The sequence below is a fragment of the Filicampus tigris genome, chromosome 2, assembly GCF_054856515.1.
Source record: "Filicampus tigris isolate MCC_2025a chromosome 2, RoL_Ftig_1.0, whole genome shotgun sequence".
Classification (NCBI taxonomy): domain Eukaryota; kingdom Metazoa; phylum Chordata; class Actinopteri; order Syngnathiformes; family Syngnathidae; genus Filicampus; species Filicampus tigris.
Window position 1 is genome coordinate 30,911,693 of NC_141218.1, and position 16,035 is coordinate 30,927,727.

The following is a 16,035-nucleotide window of genomic DNA, read 5'->3' on the forward strand; positions in this document are numbered from 1 at the left end:
AAACCTCAGTCTTGTCCTGATTGAGCTGTAGGAAATTATCTGCCATCCATGACTTGATATCTAAAATGCAATTTAAAAGGGTATCAATGGGTCCTGTGTCATCAGGAGACACGGCAATATACAGCTGCGTGTCATCAGCATAGCTGTGAAAGCTGATGCCGTGTCCCCTGATGACATCCCCGAGGGGAAGCATATAAAGATTAAAAAGTAAGGGGCCTAAAATCGAACCTTGAGGAACCCCACATTTAATTTCATGAGTTTTAGAGGAACAAGTATCCATACTTACAAAGAAATATCGGTCTGTGAGATAGGAATAAAACCAGTCAAAAACAGTACCAGAGATGCCCACTAGATTTTTAAGTCTATTTAATAAAATTTGGTGATCTACTGTATCAAAAGCAGCGCTTAGATCCAGTAGCACCAAGACTGTGAGTTTTCTCACGTCTGCAGTGCACCTAATATCATTTAAGATCCTTAAAAGAGCAGTCTCCGTACTGTGGTTCATCCTAAAACCAGATTGATATTTCTCCAAAATATTATTCATTCATTCATTATCCATACCGCTTCTCCTCACAAGGGTCGCGGGGCGTGCTGGAGCCTATCCCAGCTGTCTTTGGGCAGTAGGCGGGGGACACCCTGAATTGGTTGCCAGCCAATCGCAGGGCACACAGAGACAGACATTCGCACTCACAATCACACCTAGGGGCAATTTAGACAGTCCAATCAACTTACCATGCATGTTTTTGGAATGTGGGAGGAAACCGGAGTACCCGGAGGAAACCCACGCAGGCACGGGGAGAACATGCAAACTCCACACAGGGAGGCCGGAGCCGGGATCGAACCCACGACCTCTGAACTGTGAGGCGGACGTGCTAACCAGTCGACCACCGTGCCGCCTCCAAAATATTATTTGTATTTAAAAAATGATTCAACTGGATGAAAACCAGTTTTTCTAAAATCTTACTTAAAAACGGTAAGTTGGATACGGGTCTGTAGTTATTAAAAACGCTCGGGTCAGAACCGCTCTTCTTCAGAAGGGGCTTCACCACCGCCGTTTTAAAGGCAGCGGGGAAGGCGCCTGTCTGAAGAGAGCAATTGACTATATTTAAAATTTGTTCTTCAAAAAATCCATAAAATGTCTTAAAAAGAAATGTGGGAATTGGATCCAAAAGGCAGGTTGTTGGGTTTACCTGGGAGAAAACTCGAACAAGTGTCCTTGCATCAACCAGGGCAAAACTTTCCAGTGTTTCCTCATGTAAATATGATTGTCCGGGTTTATTAAAACTTGTGTTTTGACGGGCTAAAAGACTGGATCTTATGTCATCGATTTTACTTCTGAAGTGGTCTGCAAAGTCCTCACAGAGAGCATCTGTTGGTCTCTGTGGGGACTTATTAAAATCAGAACTAGTTAAAAGTTCAAAGGTGGAGAAGAGAACCCTGGGGTTGTTTTTATTGACTGTAATGAGGTTTGAGAAATAGGAAGATCTTGCCAGTTTTACTGTTTTATTGTAAGATTTCAGTTGTTCGCATAAAATTTCATAGTGTACTGTAAGTTTACTTTTTCTCCACCTCCTCTCTGCACTCCTGCATTTTCTCTTTGATATTTTGATAGCATTGTTTCTCCACGGGGGTACAGTCTTTGTTTTTGTTGTTTTAATTAAAAGTGGAGCTACTGAATCTAATGATGATTTAAGATGTAGGTTAAAATTGTCAACAATAAGATCACAGGGTGCAGGTAAAATGTCAGCAGGAGTGTTTTTTAAGATCTCGATAAAATTTGCAGCCACCTCAGAAGATAGGTAGCGTTTCTTCACTGTTCTGACCGGGACTGCTAGATGGTTAAAACTGGCGATGTTAAAATAGACACAGTAGTGGTCTGATACTGCCAAGTCAACAACAGAGGACACACCAGCAGACAAGCCATAGGTTATAACCAAATCCAGGGTGTGTCCTCTGTTGTTGACCTGGCTGTGTTGGACCATTTTTGCGTGTATTTTAACATTGCCTGTTTTAATCATCAGGCAGCCCCAATGAGGACAGTGAGGAAACGCTACCTATCTTCTGATGTGGCTGCAAATTTTATCGAGATTTTAAAGAGCACTCCTGCTGACATTTTACCTGCACCATGTGATTCTATTGTTGACAATTTTAACAAGAGTCTTAAGTCATCATTAGATTTAGCGGCTCCACTTTTAACCAAAACTATAAAAATAAAGAATGTACCCCCGTGGAGAGATGATGCAGTCAAGGCATCAAAAAGAAAATGCAGGAGTGTGGAAAGGAGGTGGAGAAAAAGTAAACAGTGCACTATGAAATATTACGTGAACAACTCAAATCGTACAATAAAACAGTCAAACAGGCAAGAACTTCCTATTTCTCAAACCCCATCTCAGTTAATAAAAGCAACCCCAGATTTCTCTTCTCCACCTTCAATCTTTTAACCAACTCCAATTTTAATAAGTCCCTACAGAGACCAAAAGACGCTCTCTGTGAGGACTTTGCAGACCACTTCAGAAGTAAAATCGATGACATAGGTCTAGTCTAGATCCAATTCCCACATCTCTTTTAAAGACATTTTATGAATATTTTGAGGAACAGATTTTAAATATAGCCAATTGCTCTCAGTCAGGTGTCTTCCCCGCCACCTTTAAAACGGCAGTGGTGAAGCCCCTTCTCAAGAAGAGCAATCTGGAACACAGCGTTTTTAACAATTACAGACCAGTATCCAATTTACCATTTTTGAATAACATTTTAGAAAAACTGGTCTTTCTCCAGTTAAATTATTTTTTAAATTAAAACAAAATTTTAGAGAAATATCAATCTGGTTTTAGGATGAACCACAGTACAGAGACAGCCCTTTGAGGGATTTTAAATGGTATAAGGTGTACCGCAGACGTGAAAAAACTCACAGTCTTGGTGCTACTGGACCTAAGCGCCGCTTTTGATACAGTAGATCACCAAATTTTATTAAACAGACTTAAAAACCTGGTGGGCATCTCCGGTACTGCTTTTAACTGGTTTTACTCCTATCTCACAGACAGAAGTTTCTTCGTAAGCATGGATACTTGTTCCTCCAAAACCCATGAAACGTAATGTGGGGTTCCCCAAGGTTCAATTTTAGGTTCAATACTTTTTAATCTTAATATGCTACCCCTTATTGATGTCATCAGAAGACACGGCATCAGCTTTCACAGTTACGCTGATGACACACAGCTGTACATTAGCGTATCTCCTGATGACACAGGACCTATTGATACACTTTTAAATTGTGTTTTAGATATTAAGTCATGGATGGCAGAGAATTTCCTACCGCACAATCAGGACAGAACCGAGGCTTTAGTTATCGGCCCTGAAGGCCAGAGAGAAAAACCTTGACCAAAATTACTAGATTTTAAACCCTCACAATGTCTAAAGAACCTGGTTGTTATTTATGACTTTGAGCTCAGTTTTATCCCTCATATTGAAAATGTAACCAAGATCGTTTTTTATCATTTTAAGAATATCGCCAGAGTCCGCCCGTTTCTCTCTCAGGCTAACACAGAGGTGCTGATGCATGCTTTTATATCATGTCCTTTAGATTATTGCAACGCCCTGCTCTTTGGTCTCCCCAAAAAGAGTATTTCTTCCCTTCAACTACTGGAGAACTCAGCCGCTCGGGTGCTGACGAGAACCAGAGGGCGAGCACCAGTTTTAAAATTGCTGCATTGGCTCCCCGTGTGTTTCAGGATCGATTTTAAGGTACTTTTATTAGTTTATAAATGTCTTAATGGTCTTGGGCCATCTTTTTTATCTGACTTGCTTTTACCAGACCAACCCTCGCGGACCCTCGCGGAACTAATTTATCCATGTTAAAAAAAAAAAAAAAAGAAGTGATGATTGCAAAACATCCAAGACTTTCTAAACTTCTTCTACCAGTCATGTACTGTCTGGCCTTTTGGCACATATAAACTGTTAAAAGGCCATCCTGTTTCATAAATGTCTCAATAGTATCTTTCGTCAACTACATTATTAGAACGTGTCCGACGAGCATGATCGTGGTAAGAAGCACTCTGATGAGTTTACGTTCATAAGGATTTAGGAACATGTTCTACGAAAAATACACGTTTCTGGCTTAGTAAAAAAAAACAAAAAAAAAACAGTTTTCTTTTATAAACATAAAGAATGATGAACATTTGCAGGAATACTGGAATTTTATTTGATTAATAAAAAAAATACATCCTATTTTTATAAAATATAATGCTTTCAATGCAGCATGTCAGTAGTATGTTTGTCATATTTGTGTAGTGTTACAAAAAAATTCTATATTTTCTGAATGTCGTTCATTTTACAAGTATAGATTACCTTGTAATATTTTTTTAAAAACAATATCATAATGCAAAGTGAATTTCCAAAAAGTTTATTTGTTCCAGTTTTGAACTGTTAACTTCAGAGATAAGATTTGAGCTAACATTTTAACATGTATAGAAATTGTACTTAAAAACCTTGAAACCAAACAATGAAAAGTAATGAACTTCGGTTTCTGATGTGCATTTCATTTAACAATTTAAAACATTTGCTAGCTGTTCTTTTTAAGTGTCCATTACATGTTTTTGTCATATTACCCCAAGTATTAAAAGGGACCATCCGGCTCGGATGGCACACTTTTCACTCAAAAACTCTCCTTATGTACTTTTATTCATAATTTTATTTTATAAAATGATATTAGCTTGCAGTTTCCAATGTATGATTTTTTGTGAGGCGGACGTGCTAACCAATGTATGAATTTTAGATAAATCAGTAAATAACAACTGTCGAAATTCCCCTTTTTCCTCAGCAATATGGTCACGCCCACCTCCCTTTTTCCATGTCTTGGTGAGAGTCAGTGGAGTAACCAGATACAATGTGTGTCATGGGTCATCTTACACACCGCATATCCTGCACAGGGTGGCGGGGAGGTGCTGGAGCCTATCCCAGCTGACTACGGGCGAAAGGCGGACTACACCCTGAACTGGTCGCCAGGCAGTCACAGGGCACACACAGTATGTGGACATCTTTACGTATACTCACTTCAACCTCATATCACAATGATTAGCCTCTCCATGTCTCATTCATGAGACAATGTGGACATGTCTCATGGAGTAAATTGTATTAATTAAATCTGGAAGGGTTAGCTTGACTTATTTTCCCCAAGTCCTCTTCCAGGGGTTACGCCTGCCACTTTGTTTCCGAAAATGACGCACCATGAGCAGCAATAAGAAAATGAAGACAGGACATTTAAAAAAAGGAGAGGCGATGAGACATATAGAAGGTGTTGGGAACCTTTAAGAAATGCCACCTGTGGATATTTCTGTTTCTTCTGACTCCTCAGATAATTAAAGCCATCAAATACACACGCACACACACCCACACGCACACAATGCTACGAGCATTTCTTGGACTGCTAATTAAAGCATCTGTTTCTACCTGATCTCTGCTCTTTTAATCTTTAATGTTCGCCTTAAACATTTCATTCCAGTTGTTTCATTGTCCTTTGGGATGGGAAATAAAAACAATATTACTATAATAATGCATCATCTTAAACATCTTCAAGATCAAAACTAAAATTATACATAGCACTTTAACACACAAATGCTCAATGTGCATCATTCGATCATTGACCATATTTTACTAGAGTTGCCAGCCACTCAGGAGAATGTAGACCAAACTGTCAACAAAAGTGAAAGAAAAAGTCTTGGTTTTGTCTGTTTTTCCATTTGTTTGTTATTTAGCTGACATTTTGATGTTGGATGGATTGTTCCGTCATCGCAATTGCGTCTAATAATGGATTAAATTCTTGTATGTGCAACTTTATTTTTTTTTAATGGCCCTGCATATCTGTCGACTGCTTTGTAAAAAGGTCCGTATAATAAAGAAAATTGTGTCACAGTACCTTTGAACAGGTGTTGGGGCCGTTAAAAGTGTTCCATGGATTGTCAGTTGAGTTCAGCTGAGCTCTCAGAGCGTTCTTGTTTTTGAAAGTGTGCTCTGCTATTGCTACACTTTTGTAAGACTTGGTAAGTGTATTGATTTGCTGTCTTCCATCCGCTATTAACTTAATAATGTATCACCCACATGTCTGTTTCCACTTCATTTTTTTTAATTTCCTCCCTGCTACCACATCTTGTCTTGCTCTGCTTTTTTTTTAATTTATGACCTAAGAGCTACTTGAAAGGACTATTCTCATAGTTTCACTGTAGCCATATGGATGATGAACTGAACTTACCATAAGGAAAATTATTGAACAATAATTGAATTTACGGAACAGTCATTCTGAATAAGAGTTGTGCTTGCTAAATAGTATAATCCCTACAATGTGTCGTGTTGAATGACATGTTCATTAAGAAAATAGCCAAGGGAGCTTTGAGTGCAGGCAGACTCGAAGGGAACATCATTTTTTAAAATCCATTAATACTGTAATGGAACATGCAGTGATCGGCTGACAATATCAAAGTTTGCCTTATGTGAACTCAACCTTGTCTGACAACAAGGCCCAGAATGTGCCACTTAAGTAATGTGCATGCATGAAGACAGGGCTACCACCACGGATGGAGGGTTCCTTAAAAAAAGAGAAAATAAATCACTTCAATGCAGAATTGAAAATGTGTTTTTCTTGGGCCCGTCAGTCATTGTCTTCCTTTGACTCAAACCCACTTTGAGCAGTCCCTGCTTGGCTGGTGTGTGCAATAAAGCCGTTGTACAAAATTGCTCTAGCTTAATCCATTTCTTCATCTTTGTGACGCTCTACTGGCATCCAGTGGTGAACTGATCATAGTGCACCATCATTTTCATTGGTTTGCTTAAAAATCAACACAAGTACTTTTCGAATATAGCTAGCTTTGTAGTTGACTGAATATTCTATATGTCATTGGAAATGCATTCTATATGCACAACCTCTACTGTTTTACATTTGAATGACCTTTTCAGTCAGTCTTGACTTCAAATTCCTCTCATTTAGGGATCACTGATGTGTGTCAAAAGGAAGCTTTTGTGATAGCGTACACATTTGTAGAATAGGGTTAGGGTTAGTTATTTACTGTGGACTGAATCCTGGATCTGATGTAACTGTAACTCGACAAGACTTACCTTGATAGATGGCATACGGCCGGCAAGCATTGGGAATGCAAGAGAGCCTTCAAATTGATTTTGATTTGTGAAATCAGAACATGAATGACATTAGCGTGGCTACCATTCTTAGACAATGTCAGAGCCACATCTTCATTGTGTCTTGATACCCTAAATATGAAATCGCCATTGAGCCGATTCTATATTTCCTAATGTTATGGTACACAAAGTTCTGTTATGACATTTCATACTTGTGTTTTTAAAACTGATACCTCTAGAACCCTTCTTTGCTCTGGCCAGCGGAAGAGGATTTCCTGAACTATAAATAAAGTGCATCCAGAAAGTCTTCACAGAGTTTTACAACAGTCTTGGCTCCGAGACATTTCCTTTGACTTCATGCTTGGCTTGTGCTCTGACATGCACAGTCCCTTGTGTATTTTATTTATTTTATTAAATAAAATACTAGTCCAATGAACTGCATATACCACAGGTGGATGCCAATTAAGTTAGGTAGGAACCTCTCAAGGAGTGGAAACTTGATGCGCCTGAGCTCAGTCTTGAACTTTGTGGCAAAGGCTGTGACTACTTACTGTATGTACATGCAATTTCTTAGTTTTATGTATATATTTTTAAATAAATCAGCAAAAATGTCAAACATAGCTGTAACATAGCAAATGTGGAAAAAGTAAAACGCTCTGAATACTTTCTGGATGCACTGTACATATCACCTAACCTAATTGGTTATTGATCTGATAATTAAGTTTCTAAATTTTTTTTTTATTATTGCCAGAATTAGATAATTCACAATATCCACTCTAAAGGTGATCACACGCTAATCAAGGTGTCATCCATCTGACATCATGAACATCACGTTTGATGACATCGTTACATAACGTTGCAACCAAAGTCAATTAAAGGTTAGACATCACTTATAGACTTCATTTCAAACATGCGTGTTTCCACACATGTACCTAGTTCAGTGAAGAAAGATGCAAACAATATAATTAAGGTACCCAAATTAAAATGACCGATACAAATTCAACATGACCCAAAAAAACGCGATTACTCTGAAACTTAAAGGTATATACAGTTTGAGATACCTACCCTTTTAAATTTAGATTATATAATTGGAAGGTTGCGATAATCATAAAAGGCAGCAGAACATTTTAGTAATCTTGCAACAGGAATTTCCCTAACATTCTCCTGCGTTCATCCACATTTCAGAAATCCTTCCTCAAAAGTATAAGACGATCAAAGTCTTAGGAAAAGGCAGCTATGGTGTTGTACTCAAGTGTTTGGACCGGGAATCAAAAGAAAGCATGGCTGTAAAGATTGCCAGGCCGGGGAGGAACATCCATCGTGAGGTGTGTAACTGTGCTCATTTTCAGTCAGTGGGTGCCATGCAAAAGAAAAGTGATGACAATTCTAATAATCCAAGGGCACTGGAAAATGGTATTTCAGTTTGCTTTGAAGGGGTCCTAAAATGTCTTATAGTGCCTACTGCCCAGGCTTATTGGCTGAATAAATCAATTTACAAACATTCACATAGTTTTAGGCTATTTTCCTTAAAGACAGTGAGAGTATGAGATTATGGCAAGAAAGTATATTGTAATGCAAATATGTTAACGTTCACTTAATGCATCAGTATGTCCATTTCCCAACTCTTTCGAAGATATTTTAGAGGTTTACCCCAAATAAATCAAGACTCGATTAATAGTTTTCTTGCTGATGATCAGAAATGGTGCCCTTTTTAATTAGCAATGAAATTATTCTTATAGCTCCGCCTCTTCTGAGTTGAGTTTGCGGGTTTGCATTGCTTCGTGCTGTCGCAAGTCTCGCTGTGACCAGTTTTCTGAAGCTGAGCCGTGATAGGTCGTTACCTGAGCCCTGAGATGTGACAAAATGAGATGGCTAAAAAGGGGTGGATTTTGCTGCTTAACTCATATTCCACAAACGCAATATCAATCAGAATGATCTTGAAGTAGTGGGCTAATTAGAATGTCGTATTTTAACTGGTGGGCCTGCTGGCAACATATTCTTGGAAAAAATATGTTTGGGTTGATTTCCAATTTACGATTTGACTGGAGTTTCTTCCCAATGTCATCTTGGATAGGCTCCAGCCCACCGTGACCTAATGAGGACTAGCGTGAAAGAAAATGGATGGATGAAGGTTTGGTTAAAATGTGTTTCAGAAAATGCAGTAGATTAGTAAGGAAACGTTACAATGCATGGCACTCGTTCACTTTTGAGTTTCAGTTGAGGAAACAGCTGCTGTAAATCCTACATCAGAATTTGTCGGAAAAAGAAGTGTCTGCAGTACAACAGCTTTCATCTTCTCCCTTCTTCACCACTGTTGCATTGAGCTCTACACAGGCTGATTTTGTTCATCATCAAACTTCTGCTTCCAGGCATCCATACTACAATTGTTGATGGACATTAGATTGGATCGGGACAACATTGTTAAGTACTATGGTGGCTCCTCCAGTGACAAGTATCTGGTCTTCGAAATGTTGGATATCAGCCTATCTCAATATTTTCAGGCAAATGGCCGCATACATCTTAAGGACATCAGACCCATCATTCAGCAAGTGAGGATGAACAATAATTATTTCTTTACCACAATCATCTCTGATATTGTATGTGTTGTTTTGTTGGCCTTTCTACATAAATGTACTGTGTACTGTACATGGTACCGTCCAGCTAGCCACAGCATTTGATGCACTAAAAGCTGTGGGAGTGATCCATGGTGATGTTAAACCGGACAACATCATGCTCGTGGATCAGGTAAAGAAGCCGTTCACAGTGAAGCTGATTGACTTCAGTGTGGCTCTTAGTCGAAATGAAGCCAAGAAGGTCGTAATGAGACAGGTCGCTTATTTCAGGTAGGTTATCTTGTAACGGTTGTTGCCATTTTAGTTTTCTCTATGTCTTGTTTTATACTGTATTTTTTGTTGAAAAAATACATTTTTGTTTCAATAGAGCCCCAGAAATCATCCTTGGACTTCCTTACGCAGAGGCCATAGACATGTGGTCACTGGGTGTTGTAATAGTCAAGATGGTGCTTGGTATTTTCCCCTTCATGGGAAGCGCAGACTATGAATTAGTAAGTATCCTACTATTACTATACTTGCAGTCCTATACTATGAAACTTAGACCTGCTTCCAGCAGGCGTAAAGTTTAGTTGACCCCTGACAACTTGCTGGCTGAAAGTCAACTAAATTAAACTTTATCTAAGTATTGGCGCAGGTAGTGTAATGTGATTTTAGTGAATTTCCTCGATGTGCAGGCAGATTCTGAGCTCACACACGTGATGTATGCATTTCATTCATAATTAATTAATTATTAAATAAAACCTTCTGAATCCTAGCAGAAATCAATTAATTGAATGCATTATTATCATTAACACCATTACTTCATATTTGACAAATAATCCCACTGACCACGGCACAGCAATGAGGGGATCACACATAATCTCTGAGTATCCACTTCAAAGATTTATATCATCCGTCCGTGGAGGTCTGCTTGCAGTTCTTTGTAAACATACCGGTACTTGTACTTGTGCGTGCCTCGACCTCCCACAGGACTCAAGCAAATCAGTGTTTTCTTCGGGCATGTCAAAGACTATCAGTAAATATGCCATTTACAGGGAATGAGAGGAGCCACTTTGATTGGCCTTGAAACAGCCAGACTACTTACGGTACTCACATTAACAGACTAGAGGAGCCCTATGCGCTTTTTATTCAAATACCCCTGATGTCAAATACCGTACGTCATTTTACAGCCGTGGAATCCACTTGAGTTTTTGGTTGTGTTATGTCTTCTAATGATGCTGATGTTACTGGTCTAGCTGGAATGCATGATTGGCGTCCTCGGGCTGCCGCCAGACCATGTTCTAAAAGCTGGAAGGGCAACAACGCAGTTTTTCAACGAGAGTGATTTGGGTCATTGGATTTTCAAGGTACTATACAAATGTTAGAATGTAAGAATGATGTAAATCTTAACATTCACTGAAAAAAATGATGTGATGCAGTTTCATTTTGTCAAGTGGTTGCACACAATAGAATCATCTGAATTTAGATGCATTTTTGATTAGATAGTAGTAGTCGACCGGTTAGCATGTACACCTCACAGTTCAGAGGTCGTGGGTTCGATCCCAGCCCCTGCCTCCCTGTGTGGAGTTTGCATGTTCTCCCCGTGCCTGAGTGGGTTTCCTCCAGGTACTCCGTTTCGTCCCACATTCCAAAAACATGCATGGTATGTTAACTGAACACTCTAAATTGCCCCTAGGGGTGATTGTGAGTGTGAATGTTTGTTTGTCTCTGTGTGCCCTGCGATTGGCTGGCAACCAATTCGGGGTGTACCCCGCCTACTGCCCGAGGACAGCTGGGATAGGCTCTAGCGCCCCCGCGACCCTTGTGAGGGTAAGCAAATTGCGTAATGGATGGATTGATGTATAGTGTACTTAAAAAAATGTACCTGGATCCAGATGATTTTATTTCATGCAACCACTTGATGAAATAAAATTGAGTAAATTCAACACACTTTTTCAGTGTTCCTCTTTTGAAGTTATTCCTGGAATTGATTATATTGATTGTAGTATGTACTATGCATCAGGATGGTTTGTTCTTTGAGGGATTCAACAAAAAAGTTTTTTTTTGTTTTTTTTTTTAATATATAATTTTCCATTTTTCCCATTAAACAACAAAGGGGAAAAAATGAAGTACAAAAATACAACATCGTTAACAAAATAAAATGTTACATTGCATTGCAAAGACAGACAAAGGAAGAAAGGACAAATTGGAAAAGGGTTGAAGGTACAGACAAACTTTGAAAATAATAGTAGCAAGACATCTGTTCATAAACTAATGATCCAATCAAATTATTCTTTTGTTCATATATTCTGTGATGACAGACATAGGGCAACTTGTTCATTATTTCCATGATCCTCAAGGACTGCAGTTACCTTTTCCATTAACACTAAGACTTCAAGAGGATTTTGAAACTATTAGAACTAAGAGAGCAGTCATTTTGACTGGTTGCACTTTGTTGCTCCATGGCAATGACTCCAATGACGAAAATGATTGTTACTTGCTGCTTGAGTGTCTGATAAAGGTATTTTGTTTATTAAAATTCTGTTGTGAGTACATTTGAATGTACATCAGGAAATAAAAATGAATTAGAAACAGTTGGTGTGGCGCCATATTGTCCTGTACGGCCCTACCCAGAGCTGGGCACATGACCCTTTTTTGCCGGTTCGCGACGTGGGTACTCTTCTGGCCTCGTCCCTCCGTTCCGTCCTTATTCATAAAAATTATCATCCTCCGACCCCGTCTGTCCTCGTCCTTTTAAAGCGGTTCGTTTTTCCGTCCGCCCCCACCCAAAAGAGAAAAAGTGTCGGTGTATGACGCAGCGGGACAGATGCTAACAGCAGAGGTTTATTTAAAGCTCATTAGCTGGATAATTTACTATTCAAATCCGCTTACCTTTTGGGTACGGTTTGACGAACCGCTTGCAACCATATGTTGTATGAGTGGAAGGAGACGAAGTGAGCGAGTGGAGAGTTGTGATCTAACTGCTTTATTTGACAGCGGTCATTGTTTATATGTCAATACAGCGGATGTGAAAGAGGTCAGTCTCTGAACGGATGGGCAGAGACGCCCGGTCCAGGGAGCGCTTCCATTGGTCAGCCCTTCGGGCGGGTTGCTGATTGGCTCACTGGTTTCGCCTCCGCTTCTGGAGCGCAGACTGGGACGGACCCACCTTATGGAGGCATGGATCGTTCCCCCCATGCAACTGAATGCCCAGCTCCGGCTCTCACGCTGCGTGCGGGTTAGCTGCTAAAAAATATATTAGTTTGGTGTCAAAAGAAAGGAGATCCGTGTCGCAAAAGACTTTGCTGCACTTCACTTCGAAGAAGAGGAAGTAAAATCAGAAGTACAGCACTCTGTCCCGATCGCACCCCGGAACTCTTTTTTTCCATGGGGGAATTATGTTAACAAGCACCGCATAAGATCATTATTTTATTTATTTAGACTGTCTGGCATATACTACCAACAACGTCATGAGGGACGACCAATCATGACTCAGATTCAGAGAACAGGTCAGACCGATTGGTCGTTGTGAGCAGTTGTGATGTCATTTTCAGTCGACAGAAGACAAAATGGCCGCCTCCAGAGATGGCTAAAAACGAGTGCATTTTGCTGCTTAACTTATATTCCAGAAGCGCAAAATTAATCAGAGTACCGTGTGGGCCTGCTGGGAACATATTCTTGAAAAAAATATTGTTTGGGTTGACTTCCACTTTTAGTATTCAGTCCCACTTTTCTGCACTAGCAATATCCTGCTCCATTGTAACTTTGTTGGCATTGTGCTGTCAGGCAAGGAAAGGTTTATCTAGTTATAGATAACCGAGGCTGTTCCTTGACCAGTAGCTGCTGCTCTTCATTTACAATCAATAACAATATTAGATGCTGACACAATTGCTTTTCGATTAAATGTTTGAAAGATAGATTTCAACAGCAAGTAGCGTATGTATGGCGATTCATTCAGGCCAAACTGTGTTTTAATCTATTTAAATGATATTATAGTACAATCCTTTATGACCTGCAGAGGATGAGTAATATTGTGTTGTTGCCATGTACTTTTCACATCCTATGTTCTGCTGATCGGAAAGCGGGTTGGAGCTTTCCAACTTTGAATTTTAAGGACCAACCTGTGTGCACAGGAAATAATCAGCTAATGATCTTTAAATAATGTTTGAGTGCACAGGTTTTTGTTTTTTTTTAATTTTGGGCAGCGGATCGACGGCATGTAAGGACAGGAGCGCTTTAAAAGGATGAGGACAGACTGTGTCAGAGGACGATTATTTTTATTAATTAAAACGGACGGACGGGGACGGAAACGGCACCCAGGTTGCGGACAGAGGACGGACTGGCATAAAAAGGGTAAAGTGCCCAGCTCTGGTTATTTTCAGATCCGGGCATTTTAGTAAAAATTGAGCGTCCGTTATTTTGTCATCCGTCTGAGTCACATTTGCGGGATGTAGGACCCAAATGCAGGGAGGCAGGAGAAGCAGGGCGTACTGATGAAAATATTCATGAACAAAAAACCAGCATGAACAAATCTTGAAAAGTCCAAAACTCAAATTAGCAAAGAAACATTGAGAAACAAAACAACATGACAGCGACGACAGCGACAACAGCGACCGACTACGACAATGACCCACTGAACAAAAACTAGCAACTTGAATACATGCACACTGACGAGACAATGAGAAACACCTGGACACTAGGGAGTGGAAGGCACACGGGTGGACACAATAATCATGGGACACAGAACACTGAACAAAACATGAAATCAAAACAGACCAAACATGACAGTCTGCAGCGTGGGTAACCTTCCGTCGTCCGTCCTTCACCCTTTTTCCGGGGGAAAAAAATAGTCTCCATCTATAGGCCGGTTGACCTCTAATTTTAAACCGCCTTACGTCGGGCTTACGTCATGACTGCCCCGCTGGCCGATATTTGAACAGAAAGAGAAAGGGTGACTGACTGCCTGGTCCATGTTCACAGCCTGGTTCATCACTCAAATCTGTCCCCCAGGCAACTACAACTCACTATTCTTCCTCGCCGTGACCATCGAAGCCCCGCAAAAAATAGACTAATGACAGACCACAGACACATAACGGATTAAATAAAGGGGCTTCCGACTCTGCTTAGTCTGTTTTTTTTTTTTTTTTTTTTTTTCAACATCATTCGTCAACCGTCAGCAAAACGGGCGTCCGTCAGTGACGGATAGATGGACTGGTCCGTCAGATAGATGGAATGCCCAGCTCTGGTTATTTATATGTATTAAAACATCAATGAAAACAAACCCTTTTGAATAGATGCTACATATATCTGAACAATATTTGACATTGTCTTTGTGGAACAAAAAAATACACAAAGTATAAAATTTGTATTTTTTCATCTTAAATTAACTGCTGCTGTGATTGCTCTGTTTGAAGGATAACTCTAAGAATTTTGCCAAACGCTTGCATATTCTTTTTCAAAAATATTAGGTCTACATGGTCTGACATGTCTCAGCTGGGTGGGAGGACAGTGCTCTGCCTCCCTCTATTGACGAACTGCCACTGGTAGTTGTGTTTGTTGCAGACATATTTGCCCTACCTGGGGCATAGAGCCCCAACAACTTAGCTCCTCTTATAGGGACATACAAACCCTTCCATCACGGTACTGTGACTGCTCAAGGAGAAGTCACTACAAAGACACTACAAAGACAGGATTTTAACTGATTTTAACTTTTTTTTTTTTTAAAGATGGGTGGATGATTGCTGGATGAATACTTTATTCATCCCGTGAGGCAAATGAGATTGTCACAGCAGTAATATTTACAATTAATAAAAAAATAGAACCAACCATCAAAGAAAAAAGAAGACATATACAAAAGCAGCATCTATCTGAGCAAGAAAAAAAGTAGACATTTATGGTTACATGTTGGGCCGTGGCAGTAAAATAATGGTAAAGGTATAACTGTAGTCCAATGGACCATGTCAATGCCCAACTTATGAAAGTACTGTCATGATAGTGAATATGCTGATGAATGTACCAAAATGTATTTAGCATACAAAGAACCTGTTAAAATGCATTGTATGTATGCCCGAATATATTGCACAATGAATAATATTGATTTCACATTTGAAAAGAAAATGTATATTTTATTGCACAGTGTCCAGGCAGAGAAGTTGAATAAATCTGGTCGGCGATAAGCGCTTTTGCGGCTGCACAGTATCGTGGAGAGGATCTGAATGATTGTCCGAAATGGAGGGTAGTGTGCTCAAAGATCTCTGGTCCCTCATTGACTGAAACATCTCCATTGTCAGTCCCATGGTGTCACCTGCAAATACTCACTCATTTTGAATGTGATGCCTGCAAAACGATCCAAAAAAGCTGGGAC